Source organism: Schistocerca piceifrons, chromosome 1 (assembly GCF_021461385.2).
Source record: "Schistocerca piceifrons isolate TAMUIC-IGC-003096 chromosome 1, iqSchPice1.1, whole genome shotgun sequence".
NCBI classification, from domain to species: domain Eukaryota; kingdom Metazoa; phylum Arthropoda; class Insecta; order Orthoptera; family Acrididae; genus Schistocerca; species Schistocerca piceifrons.
The window spans coordinates 659,898,166-659,920,317 of NC_060138.1; the positions used below are offsets into that span (position 1 = coordinate 659,898,166).

Here is a 22,152-nt window from a genome sequence, read left to right on the forward strand (position 1 = left end):
CCGTCTGTACCCGTCAAAAGGAACGCGGTGTCTATGTATCTACGTTTCGAAAAAGTATCAAAAATGGCTAGTGATACGACAATTCCGGGAAAGGAATGGACGAGTCACACCCACACGTTATGGCCGCCATTTGTGTAGTTCCGAAGCAAGGCATAGTTCCCCCTTACCAAAAGAATGTCGCAATACTCTGACAGTTCGCGGCGTGCCGGCCCGCACGTCGCACTACGTGAGTATACTAGTAGGAAAACGTATTACGATACAGAAGGGCAAAATTAACATCGAACAGTGAGGCGCCGTCCGCCGGCCTTGCTAAAATGGCGAACATCAACAGCTGGCACATCGCGCTCGTCACTGTCATACTCTATAGAGCTGCCCGCTCCGGAAGAGACATATACGTGCACTCTATTGCGTAACAGTGAAGCTCTTCTGTGAAATCCTATTTGGCCGGCCCGGCAAGAAGCGTCAGGGTTTTATTTTTCGCACGATGTGGCAGCGCCCGCCGGTGATCAATACCGGAAGGCGACGCCTCCGCACTTTACTAATCGCGTAGCTCTCGCAGGTGGAAGCTGCGGTGCCGTCGGCAATTAATTGTGCCGTGAGGCACACCGCGGTAGCGCCACGCTACAGTTCGGTCCCGCAGCTCCCGCCTGTTGCTGTGGCAGCAAACGAGGGAAGCTTGCGCGCGCGCAGAGCGGCGCCGGCAACCTAGGGCAAGGAGAAAAGCGAGGGCGCGTGCCAGAGCAGCGAGCAGGGGGTGGGCCCAGCAGCAGAGCGGGGCTCGGCTCACCGTCATCCCGTGGCAGCCGCGGCGTGGTCCCCGCGCCGCAGCGCAGGGCGCCTCTGCCGGCGACGTCCGCATCCGCGGGCTGCCGTCAGACAACTGCGCCGCAGCGCCGCGGCCGCCCGCCCGCTTGTTATTTTCACGGTGAAGGTCGCATCAGGCGGGCAGCCGCGCAGCGCAGTTGCCATGTCTCGGTATCCCTTCTATCGCGAAACTGCTACGAACGCGGGCAACTACCACCTCCTCCGCTTCCTCCTGCCGGTGCTCCTGACCCGGGTCCCCTCCGCCCCGCGAAAATCGCCAGCCCGCGTACAGCGCATGCGTCGACGGTGCTCGACTCCAGCTCCTAGAGCGCCGCTGCCCGCCGAACTACCGCAGGCGAGATGAGAATCGACAGCACGATCGATAGTATCGCAGGAGAGGATATCGATATGCTAGCCGAAATCGTCATCTAACGCAGTCTTTTCTTTTTCTTTCGGAAATGCTTTATAGCTCCCAAGCAAGTGACGACATGTTGGGGGAAGACCACACTGTCTCTTATTGAAGGAAAACCAGAGTGGCAGGTCTTTGGCAGCAACAGTTTCATGTTAACCATGGCAACAAGCTGAAGCCGACAAATACAGCAAATGAAATACTGAATGAGAAGTTTCAGCCGATACTACAAATTATTGTAACCAGTCACAATTTACCATTATTTCCACCAGCTATCTCAAACCGCTACTCCATCACTACGTGGATTTGTTAATGAAACTAGCTACTTCTGTAAAATATCTGGGAGTATGCATGCGAAACGATTTGAAGTGGAATGATCATATAAAATTAATTGTTGGTAAGGCGGGTACCAGGTAGAGATTCATTTTGAGAGTCCTTAGAAAATGTAGTCCATCAACAAAAGATGTGGCTTACAAACCACTCGTTCGACCTATACTTGAGTATTGTTCATCAGTGTGTGATCCGTACCAGGTCGGGTTGACGGAGGAGATAAAGAAGATCCAAAGAAGAGCGGCGCGTTTCGTCACAGGGTTATTTGGTAAGCGTGGTAGCATTAAGGATATGTTTAGCAAACTAAAGTGGCAGACTTTACAAGAGAGGTGCTCTGCATCGCGGTGTAGCTTGCTGTCCAGGTTTCGAGAGGGTGCGTTTCTGGATGAGGTATCGAATATATTGCTTCTCCCTACTTATACCTCCCGAGGAGATCACGAATGTAAAATTAGAGAGATTCGAGCGCGCACGGAGGCTTTCCGGCAGTCGTTCTTCCTGCGAACAATACGCAACTGGAACAGGAAAGGGAGGTAATGACAGTGGCAGGTAAAATGCCCTCCGCCACACACCGTTGGGTGGCTTGCGTAGTATAAATATAGATGTAGAACTAGGCAAAGATCTTAATTTAGGGTATACAAAGTGAATGTGATGTAAACACGATAAGATACGTTACATGCGACCAGTGACAGAAAAGCTACACATATAATAAAATACATCTCTGCCATACATAATTCACATAAATCACCGGATGACGTAGGTGAGCACTCGACACATCTTGTCATTCAGTACTTTGATAATGTTGTTGATCTTTTAGCATTACCTGCTTAAAGAGGGGTCCCTGCCTACTCGTCATCACAGATTTCGTCCAAATTTATGGTACATGCACGGCTTAGGCAGAAATGAAACTGACGGATCTCCAGATGGCCTAGCATATAGAAAAAGGAGAATTTTGAATGCAGGTCGGGCGAGGGGTGAGCCATTTATGTCAGCGCAGTTCTCAGGCAGGGTTGTTGGAGCGGAAAGTGTACAGAACAGTAATCCGAGGTAGTTTGGATAAATGGCAGCATCCCGACGTGTAACACGGAGAATGTTGTTATGACATGGGCCTACAACGTTCGAGTAGTTTGCTCTGAAGATGGCCACGCCGTGACCGAAATCGGGCTGTAAAATAAAGGATTTCAATCTTGCTTCCATTTATCCAAAATATATTGACGGTCGTGGTGCACATGTTCCCAATTAAATTAGACATCAAGTAATGCGAAGGTCGTACGTTCGAGACCCCTGAGGAAATCAATTTTTCTTTTCTTTTTGTTTACGTTCCTTACACCGCGAATAAAACAGAAATATTGCTCAATATATTTCATATATTAATATTTTCGTAAGACTCGTAAAGGAAAGGCATAGGACAATGTATCACTGCACATAAATTTTCAGGATGGGATTGTAAGGTGCTGAGGAGAACTTCGTATATAAAATTACATCTATTGGTTTGCAGTCGATAATTTACATGTGCTGGGGTGACATTCGTAATAAAAACTGAAGAAGTAGTAATTTTCTCGGCATTTTACACAAGTTATAAACGCTGCATTTTTGCAATTACCTGGTTGTCTTAAACTGCCTTTAGAATAACACACTCGGTTTACATTCATTGAAGATTCATCCTCGTCGCACAGTTTTGCAGCAAACAACACCAAATATTGGGGCAGGTAGTTAATGATGTAGAATCGAATGTATTTTGATGCACTCTTCTCGGGCAGTGATTTCTTTTTTTCTCTGGACAAAATAAAATCAGTTTTGAATATTTTCGATTAAATTCTTTACAAGACATCACGAGTACTCCACGATGGCAAACCTTTTTCATCTCGAAAAATCTCGTCGTATAATAGTGAATCTGTTTGTTAATTACCAAGGGAAATTTTTTCCTCTGCACATAGGGCTTATCGCATCAGTCTAAAGTCTTTTGTTGTATACGTCTGTTGTAAGTTTCCTAGATTTTGCTGGGATACTGACGATATTCCCGTATTTTGTCGTGTATTAATCCGCCGTTGTTTGAATCTTCGGTCCAAAAGAGTCAGTCCTCTCTTGTAGGCATACCTGGACCGTTGGCAATAATTTTATAGAAAGAGTTAAAGTATACTGTGTTGTGCACGAGTGGACTACTCTGTATATATACCGTCATTTCACGAGAACTACTTTTACCCCTCCGTGGTCCAGGGTTCGGTTTTAAGTCGACTGGTACTGCCAAACTACGAAGAGAACACGCAAATGTAAATATTTTATTAGACGTGACATTCAAAAAATAAAATACAAAAGAAATATTGGTTTCCCCATAGGGACTTGAATCTACGACATTCGGATTACCTTTCTGTACTCTTTCCACTGCCTGAAAACTGTGTCCACATAAATGGCTCATCCCTCGCCCGGTCCGGATCCAAAATGATACTTTTTCTAAACGCTAGGCTATTTGGGTCTCCGTCACTTCCATTTCCTACCAAGCCCTGCAAATACTATCAAGATGGTCGAAATTTTTTGTTAATGTTGTTGTTGTTGTGGTCTTCAGTCCTGAGACTGGTTTGATGCAGCTCTCCATGCTACTCTATCCTGTGCAAGCTTTTTCATCTCCCAGTACCTACTGCAACCTACATCCTTCTGAATCTGCTTAGTGTATTCATCTCTTGGTCTCCCTCTACGATTTTTACCCTCCACGCTGCCCTCCAATACTAAATTGGTGATCCCTTGATGCCTCAGAACGTGTCCTACCAACCGATCCCTTCTTCTGGTCAAGTTGTGCCACAAACTTCTCTTCTCCCCAATCCTATTCAATACTTCCTCATTAGTTATGTGATCTACCCATCTAATCTTCAGCATTCTTCTGTAGCACCACATTTCGAAAGCTTCTATTCTCTTCTTGTCCAAACTATTTATCGTCCATGTTTCACTTCCATACATGGCTACACTCCATACGAATGCTTTCAGAAATGACTTCCTGACACACGAAATATGTGACAATAAGTAGGCGTGGTCCCATAGTAAATAAAATATGCAGCTTTAAAATTTCCTGTGGTTATCATTTTTATTTTTCGAATGAACCAAGTACATTTCTTTCCCGAGTGGAACGACCACGAAATTTAGAATGCGCAGTATATTCACGCATCACCACTTCAAAGACTTTATAATTAATTGCAATACCACAACTGTAGTTTTAAAACTATGATTATCTTCACCTAACAGGGTAATGAGTTTAAAACATTTAATACATTACATAAAATCACAAGTGTTAATATAAACAACAAGAAGCGTGGTGGTATAACAGCAACATAAACTGACATAACGAGTATTCACAGTTGTTATTTCGTACTGTTTCCGCCGTGTTCGAGGTCCGTACGTTAAGGATAATACTCCACACTGTATTTATGTGGCTATTCCAGCCGTCATCTTCTCAGTTCAACCTAAGAGGAGTGGGAGATTCGTGCCGCCATGTGTGTGTGCATTAAGGGCACCCTTCATACCGTGTATCTTCGAGTTTTAACTGACTATTTAACGCTATCAGTTCTCACTCTGTCCCTCACAGTTCAACTTCTTATGAAGCGTAAAAAATCTGTACGCTGTTTATTTTAGTGTCATTATTCTGACGCCATATTCAGTTTAATATATTATAATCATAATTTCTTAAATTTTTCACTTTGACTGTCTCATTTACAAAATTGCTCAACACAGCTATGCAAATTCGTAAAGTGTCCAACCTGTTCTACTGTATTATTCTGCTACCGATTCTAATGGTGGTTTCTGAATGTTACAGCCATAATCTTTGTTTTTGTTTCTGAAATTTTCCAATTAGACGTGGTGAGAATTTCTTAACATTTGTGTGCAGATCGCCTTAGCTTTCAACTATTAGTATCTGGTTGTCAGAAAATAAAAATGTTAAGTTTTTTTATATCAAATGGATTTGTTTCTTTTCATTTCTGATCCTCCGAAACCGAATGAAAGTATAAATGGTGTATTTCAGAGAGAAGACCTTAGCAGCAAAGTACTGCTTAAGCTTCTTTGTCAGACGCAAGTTCTTCCACATCGAAGAAATAAATTCATGATAGCCCACATGATACATTGGCATTTGCCAAAGCTGACGATCATAGGCTAATGCAGATAATCGAATGCGACACGTCATTTCTAACTGCAAAATCCTTCCGGAGATTATGTGAAAAAGAAACAGCAGTATGCGTCGTATTTACCAGTGTTTCCCTCAGACTTAACAGCAGAGAGATTACACTTTCACGAGATATTCAGCTATCAAGATTACTTCCCCATTTCCTAAGACGAAACTTAAATAAAAAATAAAAAAAACTTAAAATGCAACAGTCTTTTCGAACACTGCATGATAAAAAGAGATTCTTCGTACGTCATTTGTACTCCTAGTAGAATTTAAGAACAGATCCGCTACTCATAGGCCTGTATTGGCTTCGTCAAATAAAAAAGCACTGATACCAAATGTGAAACAGATGTTGATATTTGACGATTTCTGAAATTTGAGAACTACCAACACGACCTTTTTTCTCTCTGATAATCAAGAAGTGATAAACTTGGGATACACCGTCGGCGGCGTCCTCGCTCTCGGGGTATCGTGGCCACCTCGAGAAGCCGAGATCACCAGTTCGAGTCTCTTCTTGCACAGCGATGTGGGTTTCATTTGTATCGCTTTGTTTTGTCCAAGTCACTCTACACAGTCTCTGTGTTACAATTGATGATAACAATTAAAAATGAGCACCCCACAAGACACACACACACACACACACACACACACACACACACACACACACACACACACAAGAGAGAGAGAGAGAGAGAGAGAGAGAGAGAGAGAGAGAGAGAGAGAGAGAGAAAATGGTAAATTCATGGGTATCGCGAGGATAAATTTTTTTAAATTTAGAATGGCACGAGACCCTGCGTTGCCTATGAGCAGAGTTTAAGCATCTTTCCAACAACAGTATACTACTTGTATGGTTGTGGCAAATCTCCTGGTCCATTCACTGAATTGGGAAAATGATACTGAACAATATTTACTCTACTGCGGAATACATATGTGTAGCAATAGGGTTGCATTGTTTGGGGAAGGAGACCAGACAGCGAGGTCATCGGTCTCATCGCATTAGGGAAGGACGGGGACGGAAGTCGGCCGTGCCTTTTCAAAGGAGCCATCCCGGCATTTACCTGGAGCGATTTAGGGAAATCACGGAAAACCTAAATCAGGATGGCCGGACGCGGGATTGTGTAATTGTGTAAGACGGTAGCAAGCTATTTTCAAATCTCAGAAAATGATCCAGACTGTTACACAAGGAGGCAAAACCGTACAAGCAACCGACTTTAGCGTTTACTGACTAAATACTCATAGGGCAACAAATTTGAGCCAGAGAACGAGGCGAAGACTGCTACTTCATTCATGAATGTATGCCCTTACCACGATTTTCTTTTTGCTACCACACATTTCCTTGTAAGGAAGTAACATGTCAGCGTTGTGAGTCACAGATTTCGCTGCTTTGATCAAATAAGCAAGTATGAAAGCTTATCACCACCATGACGCTGGGTAATCGCGTGGCAGTTTTACAGCAGGTAAAATAATCCTGTGAAATAATAGCAAATGAAAGCTACTAATGTCGTGTGTGGGGTGTACGTGGCAGCACTAAACACGCTGAAGCTATTGACGTATTCGTGCTTTCATGTTACGGACTAAAAATTGAGGGAATGGATGCACCTTACCTTACCAATTAACGATATTCGTTGTCCAGATCAACTTGCGGAGCAGTAATCTATTTTTGACTTATTTAGTAAGTTTTCACATTGAAAAAAAGGCACTAGACTTAGCTGACGCGCTTTTTTGGCAAAGGGGCGTAAAATAAAATGATTCCCCGAACAGAAACGATACAGGATTGATGTTAAAAAAAAATGTAAACTTGTTCTACGAGTGTGTATTGTAATACTCAATAATTCTGCAGTTGTTCATTTCTGCCACATGTTGTACAACGAAATCAACAACTAACCTTATTTTATAGCGCAAATATGTCTGTGCTAGTGAATGATCATTTTCGCCACTGACTTGAAATGCTGTTTCCTGGACAGAGTGTGAATGGTTCTACCAGGTGCATAACGGAAAGGAGACAATTTGTCGCTTATTGAGCCTTTTGCCTCAGAGTTTGCGTCACTGTCATTTTTTACATTAGAACCGATTCGCGAAAACAGATTAGAATGTTGAAAATAGACGGAACTAGGTCACAAGGCTAAAATTTCTCTCTGGGATTATTACTTGACTGGTGTGCACACATTTCTGCTAGCCGATACTTAGAACACCTTGACAAGACCTGACGTCCTTCCACAGGCAGGGCTGATAAGAACTTGCAATCGGTTCGTGAATTTTTGCATTGCCATAGTAGGTTATTAACGGACTCCTAAGGACATCATTAGAGATAACAACGGGACAGTAATCCCGCCGCGTCCTTTGCAGAGTATCCATCCAGGCACCTCGCTCGGTGTGATCTCTCAACTGGAAATTAATTTCTGAATACGGTCTAGCCAATGCGACAAAATGATTGATTTTAAGCTCTATATGTTTCTGTCTTGGCTGGTGCTGGCGTATTTTTGCTACAGTTTTTCATTGCCACAATTTTTTTTGAAATGGCGTTAGTTTCAATATTGCACAAATACACTACTAGGTTCCTACTCTTCTAGCCCCTTCATAACATGTGGAACATGAAACAAGACAGCTGGAATGTGCATCAACTGGAGTTCAGCATAAGAAAAGTCCAGTGTTTTACAACTGCACCACTTCGCCCGCGCCGTGAGACACTTTTTGAAAATTTATGGGCAGAAGCTATGTATTAAGAAAAACAACATCAGTATGCATCAGAATCCATTCACCGTCTCACACGACCCCGACTAAGGCCACATTTGGTTGGATGTTTTTGTGCTGTTTACAGATTTTCCCAGTCTATCACGTGACGAGCTTGTTACATAAGGCAGTTTGTCTCGACAATATGATATGCAAAATTCATTTCAACTACGAGTTTCATTGGAGTCCCAAAACGCATCATCCCTGTGTTCGCAATTCACAATTCCTTTTCAAAGGATTCATCGCGGCAGCTGTATTCAGTAATTTGGGGAAACCAAGAAAAGATAAATATGGATGGACTGTTTTCAGCTGTGGACACACACTCGTATCATGATCAAAAATTTCGCTAAACTTAACAGACTATTCCTAGTCTGCAGTATGCATCTGGTAGGACGTTTCCATTCCTGCCCAAACACCTTTAATTATTACGGCCACGTTAGTGTAGAAGGCAGAACTCAATAATTATACGTTATTTTCGTGAAAATCTTTTTGCTGAGCGATGCAGCTCAGCAGTAGGACACTGGACTTGTATTTGGAAGGATACTGAGACAAATTCCATTCCGATTTAGGTTTTTTTAAGGTTTAAGGACGTCTTATGTAAATAGTTCTTTTGAAAAAAGAAACGGCGGATTTCCTTCATCAATCCGAAACTATGCTCAATCTCAAACTTCGCCGTCGACGAAACGTTAAACTTGATTTTCCTTCCTTTTTGATAACGTTTTTTACTAGCTAGTTGTAGCGCTGCGTTTCTTAAACTATGCAATTTAAAACTGGAACGATCAGAGAAGTGAGTGACGAGTGACGTAAAGCGTATCTGAGATGCTAAACTAACGGAGCAGGGGCTCTGCCCGCGAAGGTCAAGTATCCGAGTTCGTGTCGTGGCCGCGTAAGAGTTCTTTTTCACGTGCAATTAACACAGCACACTCCGCAAAGAGACACTGGAAGGTTTCAGACTGATTATATAATGGTAAGACATATTTTCGAATCACATTTTATACTGTAAAACATTTCCAGGGCAGAAGTCGACTGACCACAATTTATTGGTTCTGAAATGAAGGTTACAATTTAAAAAAATTACAAAAAGATAGGAAATTAAGGAGACGAGAACTGGATAAGTTGAAAGAACGAGAAATTATTGATTATGCTGTGAGGGAACATTAGGCAATGGTTGACTACAACAAGAGAAGGAAACGCAGCAGAAGACGAATTAGTAGCAACGAGAGATGAAATACTGAAGGCAGTAGGGGGCCAAACGGGCAAAAAGACAAGACGTAGTAGATATTACCAACAAAAGGAAAACAAGTGCAATTGAATGTAGCCGAATCAAATCGGACGATGTAGAGGGAATTAGGTTAGAAATCGTGTCACTAAAAGTAGTAGGTGACTTTTGCTACTTGAACAACAAAATAAGTGACTATGGCCGAACTAGAGAGGATATAAAATGTAAACTGCCAATGGCAAGAAAAGCGTTTCTGGACAAAAGAAATTTGTTAACATCGAATATAGCTTTAAGTATTATTATTTTCTGAAAGTATTTCTACGGAGTGTAGTTATGTATGGAAGTGAAACATGAACGATACATAGTTTAGACAAGAAGAGAACAGAAGCTTTTGAAATGTGGTGCTGCAGAATCGAACGGGGGAGAAAAGAAATTTGTTCAATAGCTTGACTAAAAGAAGGAATCGGTTGATAGGGCACATTCTGAGACATCAAGGGATCACCAGTTTAGCAATTTTAGGGAAATGTGGGGGTTAAAGATTATAGCGGCAGACCTACATATGAATATAATAAGCAGGTCCAAATGGATGCCGGCCAGTGTGGCCGTGCGGTTAAAGGCGCTTCAGTCTGGAACCGCGTGACGGCTACGGTCGCAGGTTCGAATCCTGCCTCGGGCATGGATGTGTGTGATGTCCTTAGGTTAGTTAGGTTTAAGTAGTTCTAAGTTCTAGGGGACTGATGACCACAGAAGTTAAGTCCCATAGTGCCCAGAGCCATTTTCCAAATGGATGTAGGTTGTAGTAATTATTCGAAGATGAAAACGTGTGCACAGAATCGAGTAGCGTGGAGAGTTGTATTAAACCATTTTCGGACTGAAGACCACAACAAAAACACACACTGCAAAGAGTAACATAATTTTACTTCAGGGATGTATTAAAAATAAAATGCTATGCTTCAGTTCAGCAGCAAACCCGACCACAATTCATATATACGAGCTGCTGTTACAAAAACCCATGATTATGAAATACACTCCTGGAAATGGAAAAAAGAACACATTGACACCGGTGTGTCAGACCCACCATACTTGCTCCGGACACTGCGAGAGGGCTGTACAAGCAATGATCACACGCACGGCACAGCGGACACACCAGGAACCGCGGTGTTGGCCGTCGAATGGCGCTAGCTGTGCAGCATTTGTGCACCGCCGCCGTCAGTGTCAGCCAGTTTGCCGTGGCATACGGAGCTCCATCGCAGTCTTTAACACTGGTAGCATGCCGCGACAGCGTGGACGTGAACCGTATGTGCAGTTGACGGACTTTGAGCGAGGGCGTATAGTGGGCATGTGGGAGGCTGGGTGGACGTACCGCCGAATTGCTCAACACGTGGGGCGTGAGGTCTCCACAGTACTACGATGTTGTCGCCAGTGGTCGGCGGAAGGTGCACGTGCCCGTCGACCTGGGACCGGACCGCAGCGACGCACGGATGCACGCCAAGACCGTAGGATCCTACGCAATGCCGTAGGGGACCGCACCGCCACTTCCCAGCAAATTAGGGACACTGTTGCTCCTGGGGTATCGGCGAGGACCATTCGCAACCGTCTCCATGAAGCTGGGCTACGGTCCCGCACACCGTTAGGCCGTCTTCCGCTCACGCTCCAACATCGTGCAGCCCGCCTCCAGTGGTGTCGCGACAGGCGTGAATGGAGGGACGAATGGAGACGTGTCGCCTTCAGCGATGAGAGTCGCTTCTGCCTTGGTGCCAATGATGGTCGTATGCGTGTTTGGCACCGTGCAGGTGAGCGCCACAATCAGGACTGCATACGACCGAGGCACACAGGGCCAACACCCGGCATCATGGTGTGGGGAGCGATCTCCTACACTGGCCGTACACCACTGGTGATCGTCGAGGGGACACTGAATAGTGCACGGTACATCCAAACCGTCATCGAACCCATCGTTCTACCATTCCTAGACCGGCAAGGGAACTTGCTGTTCCAACAGGACAATGCACGTCCGCATGTATCCCGTGCCACCCAACGTGCTCTAGAAGGTGTAAGTCAACTACCCTGGCCAACAAGATCTCCGGATCTGTCCCCCATTGAGCATGTTTGGGACTGGATGAAGCGTCGTCTCACGCGGTCTGCACGTCCAGCACGAACGCTGGTCCAACTGAGGCGCCAGGTGGAAATGGCATGGCAAGCCGTTCCACAGGACTACATCCAGCATCTCTACGATCGTCTCCATGGGAGAATAGCAGCCTGCATTGCTGCGAAAGGTGGATATACACTGTACTAGTGCCGACATTGTGCATGCTCTGTCGCCTGTGTCTATATGCCTGTGGTTCTGTCAGTGTGATCATGTGATGTATCTGACCCCAGGAATGTGTCAATAAAGTTTCCCCTTCTTGGGACAATGAATTCACGGTGTTCTTATTTCAATTTCCAGGAGTGTAGGATACAACTGGAACTTGCATATACACGATAATTACCGATGAATTTGACACTTTATAGAAAGTGACAATATATACTTGTGGTGGATAGAAATATAAATATGATCGCTTTGGTTAGGAAAATCAGCCCTATGTCTTCCCCTAAGACAAATTCTCCAAAAACACGCTATTCGCAAGTCGTTTAGTCTGATATTTAGTTCCTTTGTCGTATTTTACTTCCAAAGAGCATGTCGTGTGCCTCTTGAACAACAGTTTTACAATCCAGCAATGCCCGCTAACTAGCTCGATAACCACTGAATGCAGCATTATGGAGACTAGTGCTCTGCAGTCTTTGAGGATTTTCAAAAGCAGATGTTTCTTAACACTTTGCAAGGATCAGAAAGCTCTTAATATTCTCGCGCTATAACGAGAACTCTTTTCATCATCACAGACGCAAAATGACACCGATGACAGACAATAGTTTACTATTCTCCTCAGCACTTCACGTTTAATGCGTTAACAGTAATCTACGTATAAAAGCATGCTATTTTTGAGAGCTATTTCATGAATTTAAGGTACCTCTTTTTCCTTTTCGCTCTTCCCACTATAACACTTAACTAGAGCCATTCTCCCCCCCCCCCCCCCCATGAACCATGGACCTTGCCGTTGGTGGGGAGGCTTGCGTGCCTCAGCGATACAGATAGACGCACCGTAGGTACAACCACAACGGAGGGGTATCTGTTGAGAGGCCAGACAAACGTGTGGTTCCTGAAGAGGGGCAGCAGCCTTTTCAGTAGTTGCAAGGGCAACAGTCTGGATGATTGACTGATCTGGCCTTGTAACAATAACCAAAACGGCTTTGCTGTGCTGGTACTGCGAACGGCTGAAAGCAAGGGGAAACTACGGCCGTAATTTTTCCCGAGGGCATGCAGCTTTACTGTATGATTAAATGATGATGGTGTCCTCTTGGGTAAAATATTCCGGAGGTAAAATAGTCCCCCATTCGGATCTCCGGGCGGGGACTACTCAAGAGGACGTCGTTATCAGGAGAATGAAAACTGGCGTTCTACGGATCGGAGCGTGGAATGTCAGATCCCTTAATCGGGCAGGTAGGTTAGAAAATTTAAAAAGGGAAATGGATAGGTTAAAGTTAGATATAGTGGGAATTAGTGAAGTTCGGTGGCAGGAGGAACAAGACTTCTGGTCAGGTGACTACAGGGTTATAAACACAAAGTCCAATAGGGGTAATGCAGGAGTAGGTTTAATAATGAATAGGAAAATAGGAATGCGGGTAAGCTACTACAAACAGCATAGTGAACGCATTATTGTGGCCAAGATAGATACGAAGCCCACACCTACTACAGTAGTACAAGTTTATATGCCAACTAGCTCTGCAGATGACGAAGAAATTGAAGAAATGTATGATGAAATAAAAGAAATTATTCAGATAGTGAAGGAAGACGAAAATTTAATAGTCATGGGTGACTGGAATTCGAGTGTAGGAAAAGGGAGAGAAGGAAACGTAGTAGGTGAATATGGATTGGGGCTAAGAAATGAAAGAGGAAGCCGCCTGATAGAATTTTGCACAGAGCACAACTTAATCATAGCTAACACTTGGTTTAAGAATCATGACAGAAGGTTGTATACATGGAAGAACCCTGGAGATACTAAAAGGTATCAGATAGATTATATAATGCTAAGACAGAGATTTAGGAACCAGGTTTTAAACTGTAAGACGTTTCCAGGGGCAGATGTGGACTCTGACCACAATCTATTGGTTATGACCTGTAGATTAAAACTGAAGAAACTGCAAAAAGGTGGGAATTTAAGGAGATGGGACCTGGATAAACTGAAAGAACCAGAGGTTGTACAGAGTTTCAGGGAGAGCATAAGGGAACAATTGATAGGAATGGGGGAAAGAAATACAGTAGAAGAAGAATGGGTAGCTCTGAGGGATGAAGTAGTGAAGGCAGCAGAGGATCAAGTAGGTAAAAAGAAGAGGGTTAGTAGAAATCCTTGGGTAACAGAAGAAATATTGAATTTAATTGATGAAAGGAGAAAATATAAAAATGCAGTAAATGAAGCAGGCAAAAAGGAATACAAACGTCTCAAAAATGAGATCGACAGGAACTGCAAAATGGCTAAGCAGGGATGGCTAGAGGACAAATGTAAGGATGTAGTGGCTTATCTCACTAGGGGTAAGATAGATACTGCCTACAGGAAAATTAAAGAGACCTTTGGAGATAAGAGAACCACATGTATGAACATCAAGAGCTCAGATGGAAACCCAGTTCTAAGCAAAGAAGGGAAAGCAGAAAGGTGGAAGGAGTATATAGAGGGTCTATACAAGAGTGATGCACTTGAGAACAATATTATGGAAATGGAAGAGGATGTAGATGAAGATGAAGATGAAATGGGAGATACGATACTGCGTGAAGAGTTTGACAGAGCACTGAAGGACCTGAGTCGAAACAAGGCCCCCGGAGTAGACAACATTCCATTGGAACTACTGACGGCCTTGGGAGAGCCAGTCCTGACAAAACTCTACCATCTGGTGAGCAAGATGTATGAAACAGGCGAAATACCCTCAGACTTCAAGAAGAATATAATAATTCCAATCCCAAAGAAAGCAGGTGTTGACAGATGTGAAAATTACCGAACAATCAGTTTAATAAGCCACAGCTGCAAAGTACTAACACGAATTCTTTACAGACGAATGGAAAAACTAGTAGAAGCCGACCTCGGGGAAGATCAGTTTGGATTCCGTAGAAACACTGGAACACGTGAGGCAATACTGACCTTACGACTTATCTTAGAAGAAAGATTAAGGAAAGGCAAACCTACGTTTCTAGCATTTGTAGACTTAGAGAAAGCTTTTGACAATGTTGATTGGAATACTCTCTTTCAAATTCTAAAGGTGGCAGGGGTAAAATACAGGGAGCGAAAGGCTATTTACAATTTGTACAGAAACCAGATGGCAGTTATAAGAGTTGAGGGACATGAAAGGGAAGCAGTGCTTGGGAAGGGAGTAAGACAGGGTTGTAGCCTCTCCCCGATGTTATTCAATCTCTATATTGAGCAAGCAGTAAAGGAAACAAAAGAAAAATTTGGAGGAGGTATTAAAATCCATGGAGAAGAAATAAAAACTTTGAGGTTTGCCGATGACATTGTAATTCTGGCAGAGACAGCAAAGGACTTGGAAGAGCAGTTGAACGGAATGGATGGTGTCTTGAAGGGAGGATATAAGATGAACATCAACAAAAGCAAAACGAGGATAATGGAATGTAATCGAGTTAAGTCGGGTGATGCTGAGGGTATTAGATTAGGAAATGAGACACTTAAAGTAGTAAAGGAGTTTTGCTATTTGGGGAGCAAAATAACTGATGATGGACGAAGTAGAGAGGATATAAAATGTAGACTGGCTATGGCAAGGAAAGCGATTCTGAAGAAGAGAAATTTGTTAACATCGAGTATAGATTTAAGTGTCAGGAAGTTATTTCTGAAAGTATTTGTATGGAGTGTAGCCATGTATGGAAGTGAAACATGGACGGTAAATAGTTTGGACAAGAAGAGAATAGAAGCTTTTGAAATGTGGTGCTACAGAAGAATGCTGAAGATTAGATGGGTAGATCACATAACTAATGAGGAAGTATTGAATAGGATTGGGGAGAAGAGAAGTTTGTGGCACAACTTGACCAGAAGAAGGGATCGGTTGGTAGGACATGTTCTGAGGCATCAAGGGATCACCAATTTAGTATTGGAGGGCAGCGTGGAGGGTAAAAATCATAGGGGGAGACCAAGAGATGAATACACTAAGCAGATTCAGAAGGATGTAGGTTGCAGTAGGTACTGGGAGATGAAGAAGCTTGCACAGGATAGAGTAGCATGGAGAGCTGCATCAAACCAGTCTCAGGACTGAAGACCACAACAACAGAGCCATTCTACCGATACTAGTTGGACTTCTGTATGCACTCGCTCAAGGGCTACTGTTTGAGTATTTTACGTTATTCTCATTGTTGTTTGTTTACAAGTATAAAGACTTTTCCTAACTGGTAAGTGGATTTGACAGAAGTTTAAAAAACAGGGAAATGAGCACTAGAGAATCAATTGTTTTCCCTCACTACAATATTCTGCACGAACGACATTTCCATCCAAAATGCACAGTTAAGCACGGTAATGTTATTTTAAACAGTGTAATGACGTGCGGAAAAAAAACAACACTTGCTATCACAAAGTGGATTCTTGACACAAATAACGTCAAAAAGTAACTTGTCGGCTGATTACTTGTTGCATATTTGCTAGTGCAACGGTTCCGTAGAAGATCTGTAGTTCTAGCAACACAAAAAATGAAATGTGTCTCAATGGTTTATTTTTCGTGAAAACTATCCGTACCACCATCCCATAAAATGTTTCTCTTCCTTCTCGAACGCTGCACATAGTCATATGAGCCGCAATGCCGTAGATTTACTTTGCTTTTACAGTGAATAATGTTATTCCTCACAGCCTCAAATGCACTAGATCTCTGTTAGCTATAAACCAACTGAGGCTTTCGCAACGTTTGTTTCATCTTCTTCTAACCCGTTTCTAAACGCCGCCGTCATCCTTCTGGGCTGTGGTGCACTTCTCTACAGATTTGAGACGACGGCGGCGGGAAACGGGCAACAAGAAGATAGAACAAATGTGCCGAAACCAGTCCAGCCGTTAGTATTAACGGTAGTATAGTGTGATCGAAACAAAATCATTCATACATAAATAATTGTGCCGCTTTACCATGAAGGCTATTTTTTTTAAAAAAAAGCACACTCCGCGCCACGCATAGATTTGATCCTGAATTAATCAACAGTGATCAGCAACTAGCGTAGCCGGACAAAGAATACGTACAAAACTGTCATTGCTATTTCTGCTACGGTCTATATGAAAGAACTAACGACGTCAATACGCCTAGAATATTTATTACTCCAGAGGAAATGTCAGTGGGAAAAAGAACCAAGAGTGACAAGCCGTGGCATCTTACGTAAAACTGTAACAAATATTTGTGCAGCTTTTTTGGGACAAGCGCGTCAAATTCGTCGCAAGTCACTAAAATTGTAATAATTTCAGTGCAGGAGAATAATCAGTAGCCGGCCGCGGTGGCCGTGCTGTTCTAGGCACTTCAGTCCGGAACCGCGTGACTGCTACGGTCGCAGGTTCGAATCCCGCCTCGGGCATGGATGTGTGTGATGTCCTTAGGTTAGTTAGGTTTAAGTAGTTCTAAATTCTAGGGGACTGATGACCTCAGATGTTGAGTCCCATAGTGCTCAGAGCCATTTGAACCATTTTTGAATAATCATTACCTTACAGATGCAGTTTCATTCATAAATCATGTTACCGTTTGTACACAGAAAAATTACTTCTGAGGATTACTCCAGCGGTTAAGTCAGTCACATCGGGTGCTAGGACGTACAGCCTCGTTGTTCTGACTTCCACAGAAGTCAGTGTAACAACGACAGCCCGCCAGACTAGCTAGATACCGTGTGACACTGAGCATTCCTCCACACCGGTTGTACGAGCTGATTGACAGACCACAGGAAGTACATGTGAAAACTTTCATTGCGACTCAGGGCAGAAGGGAAAACTCGCACTCTCACGTCGTTTAAAGTGTCCACTAACCGATCACAAAATTCTTAAATATTAAAACTAACTTACTCTTCTGTTGCAGAGAACATTCGGTAAATCTGGCCACACGTCAAAGGGCATTTTTCTCCCCAGAAAAGTCTCTACTGTCTATACTACAATTATCTCGAAATTAAATACCACTATCGTAAACAGGGTGAACCCGAACCCACCACCAAAATTTCTAAGTGTTTCCAAAAATATTTTCAGAGTATTTTGGTGCAAGAGATCCTAGGGTCGCCGGTGATTCTTTATAGAGCAACTACCTTAATTTTGATTTCTTAGCCCAGTTTATCTTCGCACCTGTACCAAATTGAGTAAATCTTCACAACAATGCCAATGTCGACGGTATGCACTGTATGCCTTGTTTGGAAGCAAACTTGATCATTCATTCAAGGTACTTGGTTGTGAACAATATTGACCAGTTGGACCCAAGTCTGCATTCGGTACTACTCTGTTCTGTCCTGGGTTTGTTTTTCCAGCAGCGTTAGTTGTACATCAACAGTGACGAACAACAGTATAGATAGGTTCACTTATTAAGAGTTGACCGATACGCACCTCCTGTGTGGGTTCACTGAATGCAATAGAAGACCGCCTACTGAGCTGACCCGCTGCGACAGCGGTCGCATCGGAGTACTTTTGCACCGCTGCGCCTACGAAAAACTTTATCCTTCTGGCTGGAATGACTGAATGTTAAGGCTTTTTCACTGTTGTGAAATTATTTTCGTAGAAACAAAAGAAATTGTGATAACAAACCGCATAAATCATAATTACAGTTACTTTGCAACGTGTCTCGCAAGGTATCCCTGATACCAAAATACTCTGAAAACATACCTGAACAACCTCTGAAATATTGACGGTGGTGTTACGGTTTACTCTGAATGTATTTTGTCTTCACTATCAAGCATTTCTATACGCGGCGATTTCAAAATAACAGTTAGCTGAGTCATTTTCTGCTTCGGATTTCACAGTTTTAGGTTAAGATAAGTCTTAATTTCATTCTGCTATCCGATGTTTTTGGAAAGCCTGAAATGTATCACTAATTTTTTAAATAATAAAACACTGCACCAGTTATTTTTTTAATGCATAGTCACAATGCGATTCACGAATTTATTTCTATTTTCAGTCGCAGTGTAGGGAAGCAGCCTACTCACGCTGTAGTAAATTCACATCAGTTTCCATTGTGTGCCAGCCAGTCTGCTGTAACTAGCTCTGACGTCATAAATGTTGCGCAATACTTTAAAAATCAAGCAAAGAACCTAAAACTTTTCTAGCATGTCAGAAATAATACTAAATTAATGTGTGTTAAATATCAGTTCGATAACTTCAGCCGTTTTCGAGATTTGGACGTTTTTCTAAAAAAATCATTGGCGCAACAGAAAAGAGCTAGAGACTTCAAAATTTATATTTAGATTCATCTTTCATAATGATTTAATAAAAATAGTACTTTGGATTTCACAAATTAAGATTTTAGTGGAAATTCATGATTTTCTGGTTTTCATCTCAAAACTGAAGGAAGCAAGATAGATTAAGTAGGCTAATAAATAAGGCTAGGATGTTTAGATTTAAATAGGTTGGAGGTCCGCTATGACTATGAAGATGTGTAAAGTTTCTTTTTAATACCTATAAAATTATAGCGATAGCGGATCTCAAAAGGCCAGTTCAGAGCTCATCTACTGCGTACAGTGTAATTTAATTAATTCTCTCGCCCAGAATATTTAACTTAGCCACGTCAAAATTTTATTATCAATACTTACCTGCGTGCTGAATGCACGTTTAAATTAAGAGCTTCATCGGCCATAAGCAAAAGAAGCTATAAATTATTATGTAACTTGAAGTGGTGCGTTACTAGCCCAGCGGCTAGTTGGGAGAGCGGATAAGATCAGGCGTTCCCTTCGCCGTCCGCACCGCGGCTTTATATATAAGGACGCTACGCGAGGAAATATAGGCCCCAGTTCTCTCCAGACGCTGAATGACACGCCATCTGTGTCGGGAGCCGCGTCGCATCAGTGTCACTGCTACAAACAGCCTCGGGTGCCGTATTAAGTTACTAGAGATACGCGGAACCATGAAAACATTCCAAGTGAAGTATTAATTCTGGGATGATTTTCATTATCTAGCTTCAGTTTGCGTATTGTCGTATTTTCAAGTGCCGTCGCGGGACAGACATTCTACCAAATATTTAGCGTGGCGTTTGATGAAATATTTTCATCAAATTATGGCGAGCATTCTTTTTAACATTTAATTCGGACATTTATAGTTGCATCAGCGCATTAGACTCTGAACTGCTCTGTTAGTTAGGTTGTAGGGATACTTGTGTTTTTTATCAGTGAATTTCAGAATATACTCAACTATTTTGGAAAACCGTTTTTGATTAGAAATCCCGGACAATCTCCTAATTCCTCAGAGCTATAAGCTGCAGCTATAATGGTATCTCAATTGAAGTGGGCACTAGGATCTCTAATTACTGGCTCCATGTTTTATTAAATCACTTTCTGGGTGCCAAGAAGTAAATAGAGAGCGTGTTGAGAACGGCGAAAGACAGCATTAACAACATTCTGAAAGCCAGAAACTGATTCTACATGCAAGCATATATCCAGCAATTAATTAAATTATTTTTACAAACTTACTCGCCGCCCCACAGCAGCTATTTCTGTCCGTGATGTGTGTGTGTGTGTGTGTGTGTTCTGCTTTTTGGGCCTTCAGTCTTCTTTCACGGTTTTACTGCAATCGGTAAATAGTCTGTTCTTTCGTAAGGCACTCACAATACTTGTTCTGGGACTCTAAGCGTCACTATCACATTCGCTTACGCCTGCCTGTCGATCCGTGCAAATTGTCATGTAACTCCTCAAGATGACTCGAAGAACCTCTGGGAGCTATGCGTTCACACTATTGTGCATTGTAATATTATCTTCAGGTTGTGCACTCATGGCCAACGGAATCAAACGAGATGTGTGTGCCCAGATTATGGTAGTCCCATACGACACTATTAAAAAAGTATTGAATTGTATCTTTAACATATGTGGTCGATAGAACCTTCTCCGTCCTAAACTAACTACATTTGTTCATTATGCTTGCTCTTTTCTCCTCACCTCTTCCATACGTACTGAGAAATTGCAGCTATTGTTCAAGTTAAGGTGCCTAAAGTACAGCGTAATGTCAATTGGAATGTTCTCGTTTGTAACCATACGATTTCTTATATGGCGCCCTTTAGTTTATGTGGGTGTGGTTTAACGTAGTGCAATTTGCATTTTACGTTCAACACCAACAGCTAACAAGTCTGGCAATAGCCCTAAAGTTGTTTTCTTACATTTCTGCAGTTGATATGTACTGTTTCCTCGGAGTATTAAGGTCTCCATTTCTTCCAGAACGGGGTCTAGCTATCTCTGTAGTGTCTGTCAGAAGCAACACAGAGTGCGGTTGGTTGGTTGACCTGGGGGAGGTGACCCAACAGCGAGGTCATCGGTCCCATTGGAGTAAGGAAGGATGGGGAAGGAATTCGGCAGTGCCCTTTCAAAGGAACCATTCGGGCACTTGCCTGAAGCGATTTAGGGAAATCACGGAAATTCTAGATCGGGATGGCCGGATGCGAGTTTGAACCGTCGTCCTCCCGAATGCGAGTCCAGTGTGCTAACCACTGCGCCACCTCGCTCGGTGACAGGTAGCACATGGGGAGCTCACCCATGCACCGCCAAAACTAGAGCGCTAGCGTTCTGTCACTCCTGTGCTGAATATGAATGTTCAGTATGGTACAAGTCCGGCCATATTTGAAACATAGGTGTGGCACTTAAAGAGAACTGTCGCATTAATACGGATTTTTTAAGAGCTACACCTGCAGATAAACTCCATTGTCTTGCTGACATAGCCTCTCCTGAAATTAGACGCGCGACAGCTGCTACGTGCTAGAAAAATAAGACTGTGACAACACCTCGAAGCCTTCCCTTTTATATGGCCGTCAGACGGCACTTTTTCGGCTGAAATCAAGAAAGAACTGAAGAGGCAATTACTGAAGTTGATACAGGATGACCGCACGAAGCAAGAATCTCAAAGTGGTGGAGGAAATTTCAACATTTGGAAAAATGGATTATTCCGGAGGAAGACTCCCTCCTGGTAATCCAGAGAAGTGGACAACATGGAAGGCTGTAAAGAGTCTACGCTCTAGAACCACGAGATGCAAGACCAACCTGCACAAGTGGAGCCTCCCTGTGGAGTCAGTTTTTTGCAAATGTAGTCCTATGCAAACAACCATCTAATACAGCGTTCTTAATCTCCAACCACATGCAACATGACAGACCTGACGAGGACGACACCGAATGCACTCGACGTCGCCAGTTTCTAGTCAACCAATGTATAAACTGATGTCAACGATCTATGTCTTTTTGTTGACTGTACGAGTTGCGATCAAAATGTAACAGGAATTTTTCTTTTTCTGAAA

At 42.9% G+C, this 22,152-nt stretch overlaps 1 protein-coding gene across 2 annotated transcripts in view; it reads right to left on the reverse strand.

Annotated features, from left to right (window-relative positions):
* Positions 1-22,152, reverse strand: part of LOC124805514 (DNA-directed RNA polymerases I, II, and III subunit RPABC3) — a 496,564-nt gene that overhangs the window by 357,583 nt on the left and 116,829 nt on the right. Inside the window, exon 1 of one of the 2 annotated variants that reach the window (XM_047266090.1) lies at positions 788-921. The exons of the other annotated variant lie outside the window; for it this stretch is intronic. The gene's annotated coding sequence lies outside the window, so the exon portion shown is untranslated. Of the gene's footprint in view, positions 1-787; positions 922-22,152 lie in introns of those variants that run through there. 2 annotated transcript variants of the gene reach the window in all.